Raw genomic sequence first — 15,168 nt, 5'->3', positions numbered from 1 at the left:
TGGGTTACAGATATAATCCCAAAGGAACTAGATATGAAGGATCATCCATTCTGTACGAGATGAGAGGAAGACTTGGTGCCTCTGGAAGGCAGAGAAGAGGAGGAACAGAGAAGAGGGCATAGGGCCATTGAGAGAGTATGATCAGAGGCTCCTTATGACTCACGAAGTCTCGGGACATTTTACATCTCCTGCAAAGCCATCCCACGTTTCTTTATTAACCAAATAAATCATCCCATGCCTCATGGACTGAAGTCTTCTAGCAAGAAATAACAGTTTGTTATACTAAAACACCACTGACCCTAATATGTGAACTAAGCTAAAGTTAGACATCTGATTACCTGTGTACTACAGTAAGGATAATAGGAATTTAGGTTAACCATTAAGCTACCTAACTAGCAAAGTAACCAAGATGCTCATTTCATTCTATTTTCTGCCAAACACATATGATGAATCTTTTTGCCTCCTAGCTATCTTAAAAGTTATCTGGGTGTTTTTAGGTCTTTTTTACTGTTTTCTCCCCATCTTTATATGGATGTTGTTCCTGTGATTTAAGTAGTATTTTCAAGCTCACTTTTCTGGGTGTTTCTCATCACTACTTTTATAACACCTGCTACCACTGTTTTGTCACAAGAAGTCCCACACTGCTTGCTAAGACTACAAAATAAATATGCAGGGTTCTTGTACTATGAATGTTCATTAACATGTCAATCTGCTCTATGAGCACTTCTATGGGAGTCACTTTATAATTTCCATCTTCTCTAGAACTATCATAGCTTTCGGTAAATATTTATTGAGTTAAATTGCTGAATGCTTATGAAACTTATAAACAATTTAGAGGCAACCCATCAAGTAAATTCTAGTTATAGAACTAAAAGGTCAGTTACTACTACTCTCCAGTCACTAGGGAGCTTATTTTAAGCAAACAATGATTGAACATGCTTTATATGCCAGGTGATTTACATGCCAGGTGCTTTACATACATGAACTAATATATTGTTATCAATAACCATAAAAGTAAATGTTATTTTATGGATGTGGACACTGAGGCTCAAAGAATAATGTACTTTGCCAAAAGTAGGTGAGGTAATATGTAGCTACTAAGTTCAAATGTCATGTTTTTCAAACTGAAAAGCCTCTGCAGCCTACCACAAGACTCTGGCCGTACTCACAAGGTACAAACAGATGCATGTAGTAAGTAGAAGTAAATCCTAAGAAAAATTACGAAGAAGTTTAGAGCTTCTTAATTGTGTTGTTTCTATAATGATAAAGATTATAAAAATAAGATACTCTGAAGAGTAATTTCAGGCAAATTCAGAATCTGTAGATGTTTACATATCATTAATGTTTTCAGAGTTTTAATATATGTTGAGCATTCAATAGATTCCACCTCATGTAAAATTGTGTGTTGACTAGGATAGTGCAGAGGCCTCAGCATCTTTCACTGTTGCAATGTGCACTCCACTCTAATTCCTCTCTTCACAAAGGAAATTGAGTTTATTCTGTAGAGGTAGAGAGACACATCAAAAACTTCCATTGTATATTAGTTTGTACATTTTCTGGGCTCCAGAGCCTAAATTCAAATGGTATCCAAATACACACACACACACACACACACGTGCATGTGCATGCACACACATATACATATGCACACACATATGTATAAACACATATACACAAAAATGTATATGCACATGTATATGTACATATATGTATATGTGCGTATATATATTCCATTTGAAAATTTAATTAGGACTTAGCTACTTTTTAAAACTTGAATCAAATCTCTCCTGAAAAGTGCCCCATACAGGAGCTTAAAGTTGAGTACTCATGAAATCGCATTTTTTAATTTTGAAATTATGTAAATGAGAGGTGGAATTCCCAGTTGTATGTTGGAACTTTGGAATGATATAGCAAGGAAGCTCTAACAGGCATCACATTTTATTAAGAGAACAAAGCACATTTGTTCCATTTGTTGTTATTTGTTAATGAAAATGTGTAGGATATTTAGGCAAATACCTTCTTAGATTCCACTGTAACATCAAGGTCAGGAATTCTGTATCTTGACTAATTGTAAAATTTGCCCTTCCTCCCTCCTTCCCTCCCTCCTTTTGTTTTTTCCTATGCCTCTAACACTCTCTCCTCTCCATTGTCACTGACATGTGAACTTGATGTTCCATCCAAAGAGGTTCATAGTAAATGCAGTTGAGAATATTTGAGTGGAATTATTTTGGAAAGGACATTCCCTTCCAGGTCTCTTATGATGAAAGAAAATATATCAGTTGTAAACATAAGTGTTATTGTCTAAGCGCTTCTCCCCAAAGCTGTGTTCATTAGCAAGTCACTGCTTCACCAGCCATTATTTGGGGAGTAGTAAGAATAAGTTTTAATTATTATTTAAACCAACATTTTCCACTGCTTTATTATGGCCATATATTTCCTTAAAATTCTCACAGGTTTATTTCCAGATAATGGTCAGTTTCTGCTCCCAAACATTTTCAGAATTGGTTAGTGGAGAAAAACTCCAGATGGACAGTGTGACTGATATGGGTATAAAAACATGATCAGCTTCTGTTCCTTCTTAATGGCAAGGTGTGCATGCTCTTGAACTGTTTTCACCCCAGTCTTTATCTTGAAGATTTAAAAACATTGTCCTACTATATATCAAAAAACTAATGTGCTATCAATTATAAGATGTGCCATCATTTTATGACAATAAGAGAGAGATAAATGCTGTCAAATAAACTTAGACAAACTATCAATTATAAGACATACCCAAATTTGAGAGACATTAAAATGTAAAAATCTTTGGATCTAAGAATTAATGGATACTGTATTTCTTTTAATTAGTAATTCTAACTCTCAAATAAAAGCAAAATCCAGAACACATCACTTTTACTTGATTTGGTGGATCAAGCTTAATTTTATGCATTTTAATATATGAGTGACTGAAGTAGTAGGTATCAACATTTAACAACCAATAAATTTAATATGGATAAAGCTCTGCTGTGAATGAAAGGAAGAAGCAGAACATAAATTGCTGTCAGAACTTTCAGTATATTTAGCAGTATATTATTCTAACTTTGGATAAATGTGTTTTGTAATATGAAAAAATGCAGAGATGTGGATCTGGAAACTTTTATAGCTATGAAGCATTACTAATTACAATAAAATGTGAGGCAGGCTTATCCATAAAAAATGAATTCCAAAGAAATAATTGTTTTATGACCTATACATCTATTCCATGGATAAGATAGATAAGACATTGTGAAACGTGATTTCTGCATCAGCATGACAACATTATCTTATTTATTCTATTCAATAGCTGTTGCCTATCTGAAAAAAATATTTACAAGCATACCCAACCTCCTGGTGCATAAATTATTTTGTGGAAGAAAATGAAGAACTTTCCAAACAACATAAACTTTTTGAGGTCGCCAAGGTACTGTTAAGTAAATCATGCCTCACAGCCCCAAATGGTAGCTAGTAGCCAGGAAGAGTTTAATGCACCTTTCAAAGTGCCTAATTTACTCCCAGGGAGTAACGAACTAGTGGACAGGTCCTGGATGATAAATTGCATGTGAGATGCATTTTCTCAAGTGAATTGGGCTCGGTGATGTCTGACTACAATTAATGCCTCACATTTATTTCAAACACGTGAAGGCAAGGGTCTACAAATAGTTTCAGAAGTCAAAAACAAGACCATTTCATCTACATAAGTGCAGTGAAGGACAAGACGAATTCAGTCACATAAACTGGGATTACTTAAGATAAAACTGGCGAAATCAACTGAACAAAAAGTATCCTATGTGTAGCAAGGAAGGATCAGTGAATAAGACATACTTAGAATAAAACTTCATCTGAAATACAGCTGCACATTTTGTAATTCTTGGGTGGTCCAAAAGGTCTTCCTTGTAAGAACATAACCTGTTCAACCTTGTAGAATCTATGATACTTGCCAGGACCAAATCCAAGGTGGTATATGCCTCTAGGCCATGAATGCTGTTGTGTGTATTTACTGAATAATGTCTATTGCAAAGAAATTATGAAGTGCTTTTGCCTTATGCAAACTTTCCCTTTGTTAGCCTTTATGATCTCAGGGAGATTGCATGAACGTCTGGTATCCTTATTATTGCTTTTCCTTTGGGGAATGATGAAAGAATCTGGAGTGATTGCTGAGTCCTAGGGCACTGAACTCATATGATCCACAATTCTAAATAGCCTCAAGCAATTAAAACTTAAAACCACACTGACTTTGTATTACCACAGTTGTGCTTTCACTGATAATCTGACTATTTACTCCATTTAGTATCATATTTGAGATTAATATGAACAAATGAAATGCTGTTAGGTAGCATTTGAGGACAGATTTCATGGCAAAGCAGATTGTGTGGCTGTTTTCTTATTACTCACATTTCTTTCCACTGGTGTCCAGTCTGTAAGAGATCCCCATCCTGTTACATTCAAGCATGGTCATGGAGTGAGTTACATGTGCTTCAGCACAGAGGTGTTAAGATCTAGTATGTACTTCATCATTTCTCTTTCCTCTTTACCCTAAGACCATCAGGATACCACAGAGAAGCTCCTCAGTTGTTGGGCTTCCTATGTGAAGATGATGATGGAGGAGAGCCACTATTGACCATGAAAGACCTTAAGCACAAATGATATTTGTTGTTGGAAATCAGTGATTTTAAGGTGCTTTGTTACTACAATATAACCTGTCTGATCCTCCCTAGTACAGTGAACATATCTGGCACATTATAGCTGTTTAATAAATACTTGTTGAATGAATCAATTTCTGGATTTCTGTAGAAAATCATTGTTCATACCACCTACAACTTGAGTTTGATATTTCATAACTGCTTATTGGAGAAATAAGGGCCACAGGTCATTATTTCTCTCTAGTTTTACCACCACCTTCAGGAAAAGTCCTCCACATTTCTCCTTTGAGAATTTTGGAAACATTTCTTCTGTGCTTTATCTTATATTTTCTTCCTAATCTTAAAAATTTAGTAATTATACATTTAATTTTTGAAAAGTAATTTTTGAAATTACTTTTTTAGTTATATTTATTAACAATCCAATTGTTGACTACATCTCTCCCCTTCCAACCATACTGTTTCCTGTCCTCATCCTATGGAATTCAGTAGTGAAGTAAAGTGAGTGGAATGGTTTAAAGAACTAAGATAAGCTGAGATTTTATCAAGACTCCTTTGGGAATATATAAGGTAATAAAACTCCACAAGGTTGTTTTTACTGGCAAATATTCAAATACCAGCCTTTGACTTAGAGCTTCACTGGCCAAAAGTTGGCAAGTCAAGTTTCTGTGCAAGGTCTATGAGTAGAAGTCCTGAAGCTGAGTTAGGGAAATTGCCAGTCTGAGCACAAATTTTATTAGGGCCACTTTAAAGATCTAGTAACAAAGGTCCCACATAGGTTCCCTTAATTCTGCCTAAGGTGGTTCATAAGCACGAAGGCCAAGCTCAAAGTCACAGACTTTGTATCTGGAAGGACTGAGAAATAAGTAGCTCATGTGCAAACGTCTTCATTCTTTTCCCAAGGCAGACATGAATCATCCACCTAGGATTTTCATGACATACCCACATTGGGTTTCGAATCCTTTTTATGATACACTCTAGGCAATTCATGACAAATGATTGGAGTTCATATGAAATGAAATTATATAACATTCCATATTTAACCCACTGATTTTCCAGATGAGGGAACTAAGAGTCCTAAAGGGAGGTAGGAAACTAATTCTAAGCATTTTCTGTTTTCAGAGCACACTGATAGGTATACAGCATGTGGTCATATAAAAAAAGTTTCCCATTTGACAGATGAGAAAATTGAGTCTCAGAGAGGGTAAGTAAATGCACAAGCTTATAGTCCTCACTAGCTACAGATGCACAACTGCAATGCCGTTCTCCTGACCTCTAGTCCAGTACATTACTATATTTTATGCTACCACCAAGATCTGAAGCAATTAATGAGTGACATTAAAAGAATCCTTCTCGGGTCAATGGCAGCCACTCATCTCCCCAGGAACCAGAAGAAACAGACCCATAAATAATAAACCATGATACATAGTGGCCACCTGGCACCTAAATATTAATAGTGTACATGTGAAATACTATTACACAACCATATTAAAGACATTAAATAAATGTCAGAGCCTGAAAAATTACAACTTTGGGTCACTGCTGGCCACTAAATTCTGTGGCCTGGCTATTAGAGCACCAACTTTAGACATTCCGCTATCCTGGGCTTTTCAGGAAAAATAGTATCTTTCTGGATAATAAAGAGAATAGTTTGAAACCTAACATTTGCACACTTCATTACTATTTATGCAGTTTGAGCCACAGTGACTCAACAATTTCCACTTTTGCAGTTCCTCAGTGTGTTAGGTAACTCGGTCTGAAGGATTCTGCAAAGCACAGCAGAATCATGGTCTTTTGCCTGGATGGGGGACTAGGATTTCACCATCAACAATTCAAATATCTGTTCTTCTCTCCAGCTCCTTCTGAGGAAGCTGCCTTAGTAAAAGGAAAGGTTGATTAGGAATATTTTTCAGCTTCTGTCCTAGATAAATCATATGTGAATTACTTTTGTTAAATTCCTTTCCACTTGTCTTCTATTTAGTTCCTGCTGTATTCCCTCTAGGACACATATATCCCTTCTGTATAGTAAATTCCAACCTGTTTTCAAAATAAATGTTCACTTGACCAAAATAATATTAGGGGGAGGGGGAGAATAAAGAAGAATCCAACTAACCTTGATTATATATTTAGGGCTTATTAGAAGCTAAATCTTTCCCCACATCAATACATTATCTGACTTCTGTAAAAACAAAGATAACAGATATAATTTTTTTTCTATTTCTTTATAAAATTTTAAACAAGATGCAGAAAGTGCCGCCTACACACCCCTGGACCTCAGCCAGTTTCCAAAACTCTAGATCTTTTCCCAGAACCTTCTGCTGCCTTAGTGGTACAATTCCTGCTAGTCTGCCTTTATAATCTCTAGCATAATTTCCTACTTTTTCTTTTCTAAGCAGAACCATGAGAGTAGGAAGGAGGGAATGTGGCAAAGCCAGCATAATGGAGCCTCATAAGGTTTGTGCTGGCAGGAAATCAGAAATCACACTGGCCACAAGAGTTAACCACACCACATGTGGTTTGGTGGTAGGTTCCTCTCAGTAATTTGTGTGCATGGTGTAACCAAAAGCATTATCATAATTGGCCATGATCTAATGGGAGATATATTGTTTTAAATATCATTGTATGTAATAGCCTTACTTCATAGGCAATTTTTTTTAGCTCTTTCACATTTCAGGACCAGAAAAATAATATCAGCTCCTGACAGATATAAAAATAAGTTTGCAATTTGACTATATTTTATTCCCCTTAAATAGCATTTGTCATTGCTTATTTATTACAATAATATACATTTTCTGTGGAAGAAGAAAATTAAAATCAACCCTAATCAGATTGCTAAAATATAACCACTGAGATCATTTTGGTTATTTCCTTCAAGTACTTTCCTAAACATTTAATTACATATCAATAATCACATAATTGGGAGAATGCTTCACATACAATTCATTTTGTCCTTTCTTATGCTATAATGGGTGTTTTCCCATATCCAATTTAACATAAAAAAATAATGGCTATCTTTGAGAAAAAAGAAGAAGATGGTATTTAAGATGGTCCATGAGATGGTTTCTGGGGTAATAGAGATAATTCATTTCTTGAATTGGGTGGTCATTATTGGGGGTGTGATGTTCTGATAGCTCCTTAAGTACACACTTATGATTTGTACATTTTTCTGTTCTGCATGTTATACTTCAATAAAAAGTTTACTTAACATAAAATCATAATTAATTACAACATAATTCACAATGACTGAACAACATTCCATTTTAAGGCTTCACTATGACTGATTACACCATTCATCCTTTCTTAGGTATTTTGTTTATCATTTTCTCATATCACAAATAATGCTGCAGTAAATATATTTGTACTTCAATATTCATCTGCATCACATTCACTTCGGAAAGAGTTCTAGAAGTATCAGTTCCTTTCCAGAGGAGAAAGTATGCTATAATGGGGACAAAGGATTAATGTAAGTAAACTTTCTGCATTGTATTACTGATAGGTTAAACACAGTGGAAGCTTCACATTCTTACCGCTGTGGCCTGGAAAAGAGATGTGACTGTTAAATTCTGAATTGAATCCCACATGGAAATTGGACGACAGGTGAGATATTCTTCATCCCAACAAAGATGTACAATTGTCGGTTCAATTCAAATCAGAAAACCATTTTTGAGCACCACATTTTTGGCAGCACAGTCCTAGACACTAGGAATCAGAGATGACAAAGGTACAACCTGCTCTTGTTTAGAAATGAAAGTTGACCCCAAAGGAAACTCTTTCAAGTGAGTGTTTGAAATGAGGGACATGAGTATTTTCCCTCATTTCATAGTACCTTTACATATATATTGGGATAATAATATACCTGTGGTAAGGATTAAATTAAACAGCATTACAAAGCACTAGCTAGGCATACTATTCAAAATATTTAACAACCCACTTATACCGGCATCAACCAATCAGAACAAATGTCGCTTCAGACAATATGGAGGCTGGAGGCAAACTGTCTTCCATTCAAATGAGTTCTGGCTGCATGTATACATTGGACCCTAGCCCAGAGTAGGTACTGACAATGGTTTGTTTTTGTTTTAAGAGTTTATTGATTTATTTTTAGAGAGAGGAGGAAGGCAGGCAAAAGAAAGGGAGAGAAATATCAATGTGTGGTTGCTTCTCATGCACCCCTTAATGGGGACCTGACCCACAACCCAGGCATGTGCCCTGACTGAGAATCAAACTGGCCACCCTTTGGTTGGCAGCCCACACTCTATCCACTGAGCTACACCAGCCAGGGCCTGTTTTTGGCTTTTTATTCCTTTTTTTTTTCAGGTAAAGTTCCTCAACCTCATATATTATTTTTAAATAAAATTATTTTGCTTTAAAATGTTTTGAGAAAGCAACCCAAGAGTTTTTTTGCTCAAAAACTGTTCCTTTAATTTTCACCCAGTGGCAGTCATTGGAACTCTTCACCTGTTCTTACCATTATCTCCTCTATATTCAACTCTTATCTCTGATGCGGACAGCCACAGCAGCTTGTTGGGAGAAAAAGTACATCACATATTTACTCCTAAAAAACTGGTAAGTGAATGAAGGAACTATGTGAGTATTGGAAAGTGGGGGGAGGGAGGAAGCTAGTCATAGAAATATAGCAAATGAAAAATTAAAAAAGAAACAAACTTGATATTCTGGCAGCAAGTTTCAAATCTCTGAGTACCATGAAACTGTTTCAAAATTGTACCTAATTTACTAATGTCTAAGTATGGATCATTACAGCCCTGGTCATGGGGTTTAATTGGTTGGAGCATCATCTCATACACCAAAAAGTTGTGGGTTTGACCCCCAGTCAGGGTCTATACCTAGGTTGTGGTTCAATCCTGGTCGGGACGTGAACAGGAAGCAACCCCTCAATATTTTTCTCTCACACTGATGTTTCTGTGTCTCTCACTCCCTTCTTCTCTCTCTAAAAAGTCAATAAAACATACCCTTGGGTAAGGATTTAACAAAATTATGGAATTCCATAAAAATGGAATAACAACTATAAAATGCTCATTAATTATTATACATTTATTGTTAGGTGATTATGGTTAAGCAACTACACTTCAACAAATGCAACTTGGAAATATGTTAACATTTGTTCTTCAGTTGGGAAAGATAAATATGTTACATTACAGGGATGATACACTGGAGGCGATAAAACCTAATATTACCTTAGGGTTTCTATTAGAGTTCTCCAGCAACATGTTCACCTATACATTCCCTAAGGCAAGGGATATAAAGGAAAGAATAAACAAATGGGAATACATCAAACTAAAAAGATGCTGCATGGCTAAAGAAAACATCGACAAAATGGAAAGGGAACCAACTGTATGGAAAAATGTATTTGTCAATGATACCTTGGACAAGGGCTGGATCTCCAAAATATATAAAGAACTCACATGACTCCACATCAAGAAGACAAACATTCCAATTAAACAATGGGCAAAGGACCTGAACAGACACTTCAAGAAAGACATACAGAGGGCCCATAGACACATGAAAAAATGCTCAACAGCTCAACACCACTAGCCATCAGAGAGACACAAATTAAAACCACAATGAGATACCACTTCACACTGTTCAGAATGGCCATCAGAAACAAATTAACAAACAAGTGTTGGAGAGGTTGTAGGGCAAAGGGAACCTTTGTGCAGTGTTGGAGGGAATGTAGCCTGGTGCAGCCACTGTGGAAAACAGTATTGAATTTCCTTTAAAAACTTAAGATGGAACTGTCTTTTGATTCTGTGATCCCACTGCTGGGATTATACCCTAAGAATCCTGAATCATCAGTTCAAAAGAATCTATGCACCCCAATGTTCATAGCAGAGTTATTTTTATAGTATTCATATCAATATTATCTCCAAGTGCTGGAAACATCCTAAGTGCCCATCAGTAATTGAGTGGATCAAAACACTATGGTACATTTACACAATGGAATTCTACGCAGCAGAGAAAAAGAAGGAACTCGTACCTTTCACAACAGCATGGATGGAACTGGAGAGCATTATGCTAAGTGAAATAAGCCAGGTGGTGAAAGGCTATTACCACATGATCTCACCTATAAGTAAAACCTAATCAACAAAAGAAAAAGTGAGCAAAATAGAACCAGTGGCTTAGAAATGGAGAACTGAAAGTGACCAGAGGAAAGGGAAGAGGGAGAGCGGGGAGGAGGATAACAGAGAAAGAAAGGGAAGGGGCAAGCCCAGGATCATGAATAGAGGGCCCACAGGTATGGACAATGGTGGGGGGAGGAGTGGCTGTGGGAGTTGGGGGTGGGGGAGGGAAGAGCCATGGGGAAAATGTGGCATAACTATAACTGAACAATAAAAAATATTTTCTAAAAAAAAAGGAATTTTCCATCTTGCTGCTATCTGAAGAATTTCTGTTTAGACACATAGATAATGTATATTCATGAATGAAAATATTAAGAGGTGATATTTTTGCAATCAGGAAAGAAAGTTCTCTGTAAGTACATTTCAAAGAATGACACTTTAATGTCTATGGCATCAAATGGCTTGTTTTGTACCCAACATATAACTATGCTGCTGGTAAGTCCCTAATGCCCATTGCAGGAGAAAAATAAGCACCAGATGAATGTTTCTTGGACATATACAATGTGAAATCTTTGTGAAAATATGCATTTTGTTATCTGAAAGATATGTGTTGAAGATATAATTCCATTAATTACTAGCTATGTGACCTTGGGTTAGTCATTTAAACTCCTAGAGCCTCAGATTCCTTATCTGTAAAAATGAGAAAAATAACACATTTGAAAAATGGCTATAAAATTTAGAAGTAATGCATGTATTACATCTGGCATAAAGTAGAACTGTATGTAATAAGTAATATCCTAAGTAATAATATATAAACAATTATACAATTACTGTTATAATAGATTATATAAAAGTCTGAGAATCATGAAAATGGAGGAGACACTAAAAAACCCAGCTCTTGTGGATATATCCTCAACATAAATGTCAATGAGAAAATTCACCAGTTGTGACTTAACAGAGATAAAATTAGGAAAATACTCCTGAATAAATATTTTTGTAATGAAGGCTTCATAGTCCTCTTGAAACTTTTGTTAAATAAAGTTGGTTTCCATAATAACCCAATTTTAAGGCATAAATAGTGATGCTTTAATCTTGGTAGGAGGCGTCGTGAGTGAGTTCTTGGACAATAGGCAGGTAAATACCTAAGCAACAGCTGCCTTAGGAATCCAAATATTTCACATTTTATTTATCTTCTCATTAAGCTTCACTGGATCAAATACCATAAGCAAGCTCTTCTGTTTTTTCCTCTTCCTTTAGCCCTGATCCAGTTAAATTACCTAGGGAGAAAAGAATGCTTTAGTTTGTCACTATAAAGTCTAATGCTAGAAGTAAGATGGAATAGAAAGATAATCACATTCTCTTTAGGAGGGCTTTAATTTTATCCTTTTTTTTTTCTCATGGTTGCATGAAAATTATGCAAGAATGCCCTCCAAAGTTTCTCTGTTCTTGCCCTTCAGTTTCCAGGAACAGCACTTTCCCTGCATTGCCTCTGCTGTGCTCTCCATTCTCCCGGCTCTCTCTATACCCAGAGCCATGGGCAGGGTCAGCTTCTTCTCAGCCTTCTCTTCTTCCCTGTAGAGTCTGAGCCCAATCTGATACCTTTGTGAATGGAAGAAAAGTGAAGCTCTGATTGAACTTAGAATGTGGTACCTTCAGAGAGGAGGTGGCAATGAGTAGGATTGGAGAATGGAATATATGAGTTACATGACCATTGCACATTTACACACAGGGATGAGTGTACCTAGGATCATGTACATGTCTGCTTGAATGCACACACACACACACAATATCAACCACAGCCTCACATAACCTCTATTTCTGTAATGTTGTATAATTACACATGGCAGTCTGGTCAAACTGTATATATTGTACTTTCTTGGGCTGCCAACATCAGTAAAACACTGTGAATACTCAGCTTGCTCATCATGTGCCTAGATATGCATCAAGCAGTTTACATTTATTATTACAATTGTTCCTCTCACTCGTCCTTTAAGGGAGGTACTGATATTAACATCTTACAGAAAAGAGAGACTTAAGGAATGTAAGTAACCTATACGGTGTCAGGATGGTAAACAGGAGAGCCAGATTTTAATCCAGAGACACGGACTGGATTGAGTTCCACTGCATCCCTCTCAACTATGTCCCAACTGGGCCCTATTAGAAGAAGCTAGGTATAGTGGCTGATGAGATGTACATGTCACACTGATGACAAGTCTGAGATGTGCTTCAGTAGAACCTTAGCAAAGTTTCTTTTGCCTGGAAATTGGGACACAGGAAGACAATTAGACTTTGCTAGCTGTTTATTCTGCTTCTGTTCTCCTACCCATACTAGTTCACCCTGAAGCTGACTGCTGATCATGTCACATCTTGTTTCAAAACCTCTTTGGAAAAAATGCAAAACAAGGTACTCTTCCATCATTAACTTCTGTAAGAAACTTTTGTGTGTTCTTGGAAAATGAGTGAGATTTTGTTTTTTTCTTCCAGGAAATAGGGATATGATAGTAAGGCTTGTATAGTAAGATTTTGTAACCTAATGCCATTTATTTTTACTTATTAAAAATTGAATCAATAGAAGTGTATCAGTAATATGAAACTTTGATGCTATTGAGTATTCCTTTTCATCTGAAATCTGATATTTTGCATATTTTTATATAAAATTTTTCTAGAATCATCAATTTATCAGTTTTTATCCATTGATGGAATGGAAACTGAAAATTTTAACTGTGATACAGGAAAAAAGACACAATACTTGTAAGGTTATACTTACTTACTAGTGATGAATTCCTAAAATCCTGTAGATCTCATTTTTATTAATTTCATGAAATATATTTCTCTTTAACTGTTTTTTAAATTTTTATTTGACTTTGTTTTCTAAGATGTTTAACTTATATTACCCACTGTAGTTAAAGCTGCTTTTTTCCCTTTTAGGTACTGTTTCTCACTGATAAGTCCTGTACTTTAAAAATACAGCTAAGCCCTGGCCAGGTGGCTCAGTTGGTTAGAGCATCATTCTCTACACCAAAGGTTGTGGGTTTGAGTCTTAGACAAGGCAGGTGCCTAGGTTCCAGGTTTGATCCCTAATGGGGGTGTGTACCAAAGGCTGATAGATGTTTTTTTCTCACATTAGTCTTTCTCTCTCTCCCCTCCTCTCTTTCTAAAGTCAATATGCATATCCTAGGGTGAGGGTTTAAAAAATACAGCTAAAATGTTCTGCTCTAGTCTTTTAAGAGAACCACCAGTATGATGACTGCCAGAAGGTAGGGCAGGTAGGGCATGTAAAAGAGGGTAAAGAGGGGGATAAATGATGATGAAAGGAGACTTGACTTGGGGGGTAAACAATACAATATACAGATGATATGTTATATAATTGTATACCTGAAACCTATACAATTTTACTAACCAATGTCAGTCCCCCAATACATTAAATAAATAAATAAATAAATAAACAAACAAATAAATAAGTAAAGTTGATTGTCTTGAACTTATATAGGATCTGTGTTATAACTTAGTGCTTGTCAACGTAAAGTCAAGGAGACTAAAGGTATATCACTACATGTACACTGTGTAGAAAGAACACCTTGCTGTGGTATAGTTACCAATTCTGGCAAGTTAAGAATAAAAATGAATACTTCATTTTACATAAAATCAGAAAGGTAGGCCACCAATATATTAAATTTCCTTGTTTACCCTAGCTAACAAGCTGAGCTAATGGTATTACTCAGGTTCAGTTTCTTGAATATTGCTTCTTACAAATATATAATCTACATACAATATTAAATCCAAATAGCTATTGTTATTGTTTCAATTGCATGCATATGCTATTTCCCCAAGACAACATTATAGATATTATATTTTTATAAGCTGATAATAAAATAGTACATTTTTCTACCATGTTTTAAGCTTTTATGTACAACTTATATATATTGTTAATATTTTCTGAATAAACCACATATAAATTTCCCATGTTCTTGATGCCTGATGTAACAGCACTTGAGAAAGTATCTTTTATATATTCCTAATATAATAAAGACAGCATAATTTTTGTTTAATTACATAGAGCAAGGTAAAGTGAATTGCCTTATCTTGCCAATTAAATACATACTACAAGCATATCCATTAAAAATAAACTTGTTAAAGCAAACACCAAATCTCCTCCTTCAGCTCTTCCTCTCTCCCCCAGATCTGTACCCGTTTCGCATGAAAGTTCAATAGTCACTTAGGGTTATTCATAAACAGGCTTTTGTTTATTCTTCCAAGCCCATTCCCACTACTGCTGTCTATAAATTTTGCTCTCCAAGCAAACGGGATACTTTCCTTTTCTCCAGGATGGTCACTCTGTTTCTTCTTGTTATGCATTTATTGATGTTTTGTCCTTTTCTCTCATCCTGATCAATCCTCTCCATTTTTAAAGATTCCATTAAAATCCCATCCTCTTC

The sequence above is a fragment of the Phyllostomus discolor genome, chromosome 3, assembly GCF_004126475.2.
Source record: "Phyllostomus discolor isolate MPI-MPIP mPhyDis1 chromosome 3, mPhyDis1.pri.v3, whole genome shotgun sequence".
Lineage (NCBI taxonomy): Eukaryota > Metazoa > Chordata > Mammalia > Chiroptera > Phyllostomidae > Phyllostomus > Phyllostomus discolor.
The sequence above is the reverse complement of the archived record's forward strand: the minus strand, read 5'-3'. Positions refer to the sequence as shown.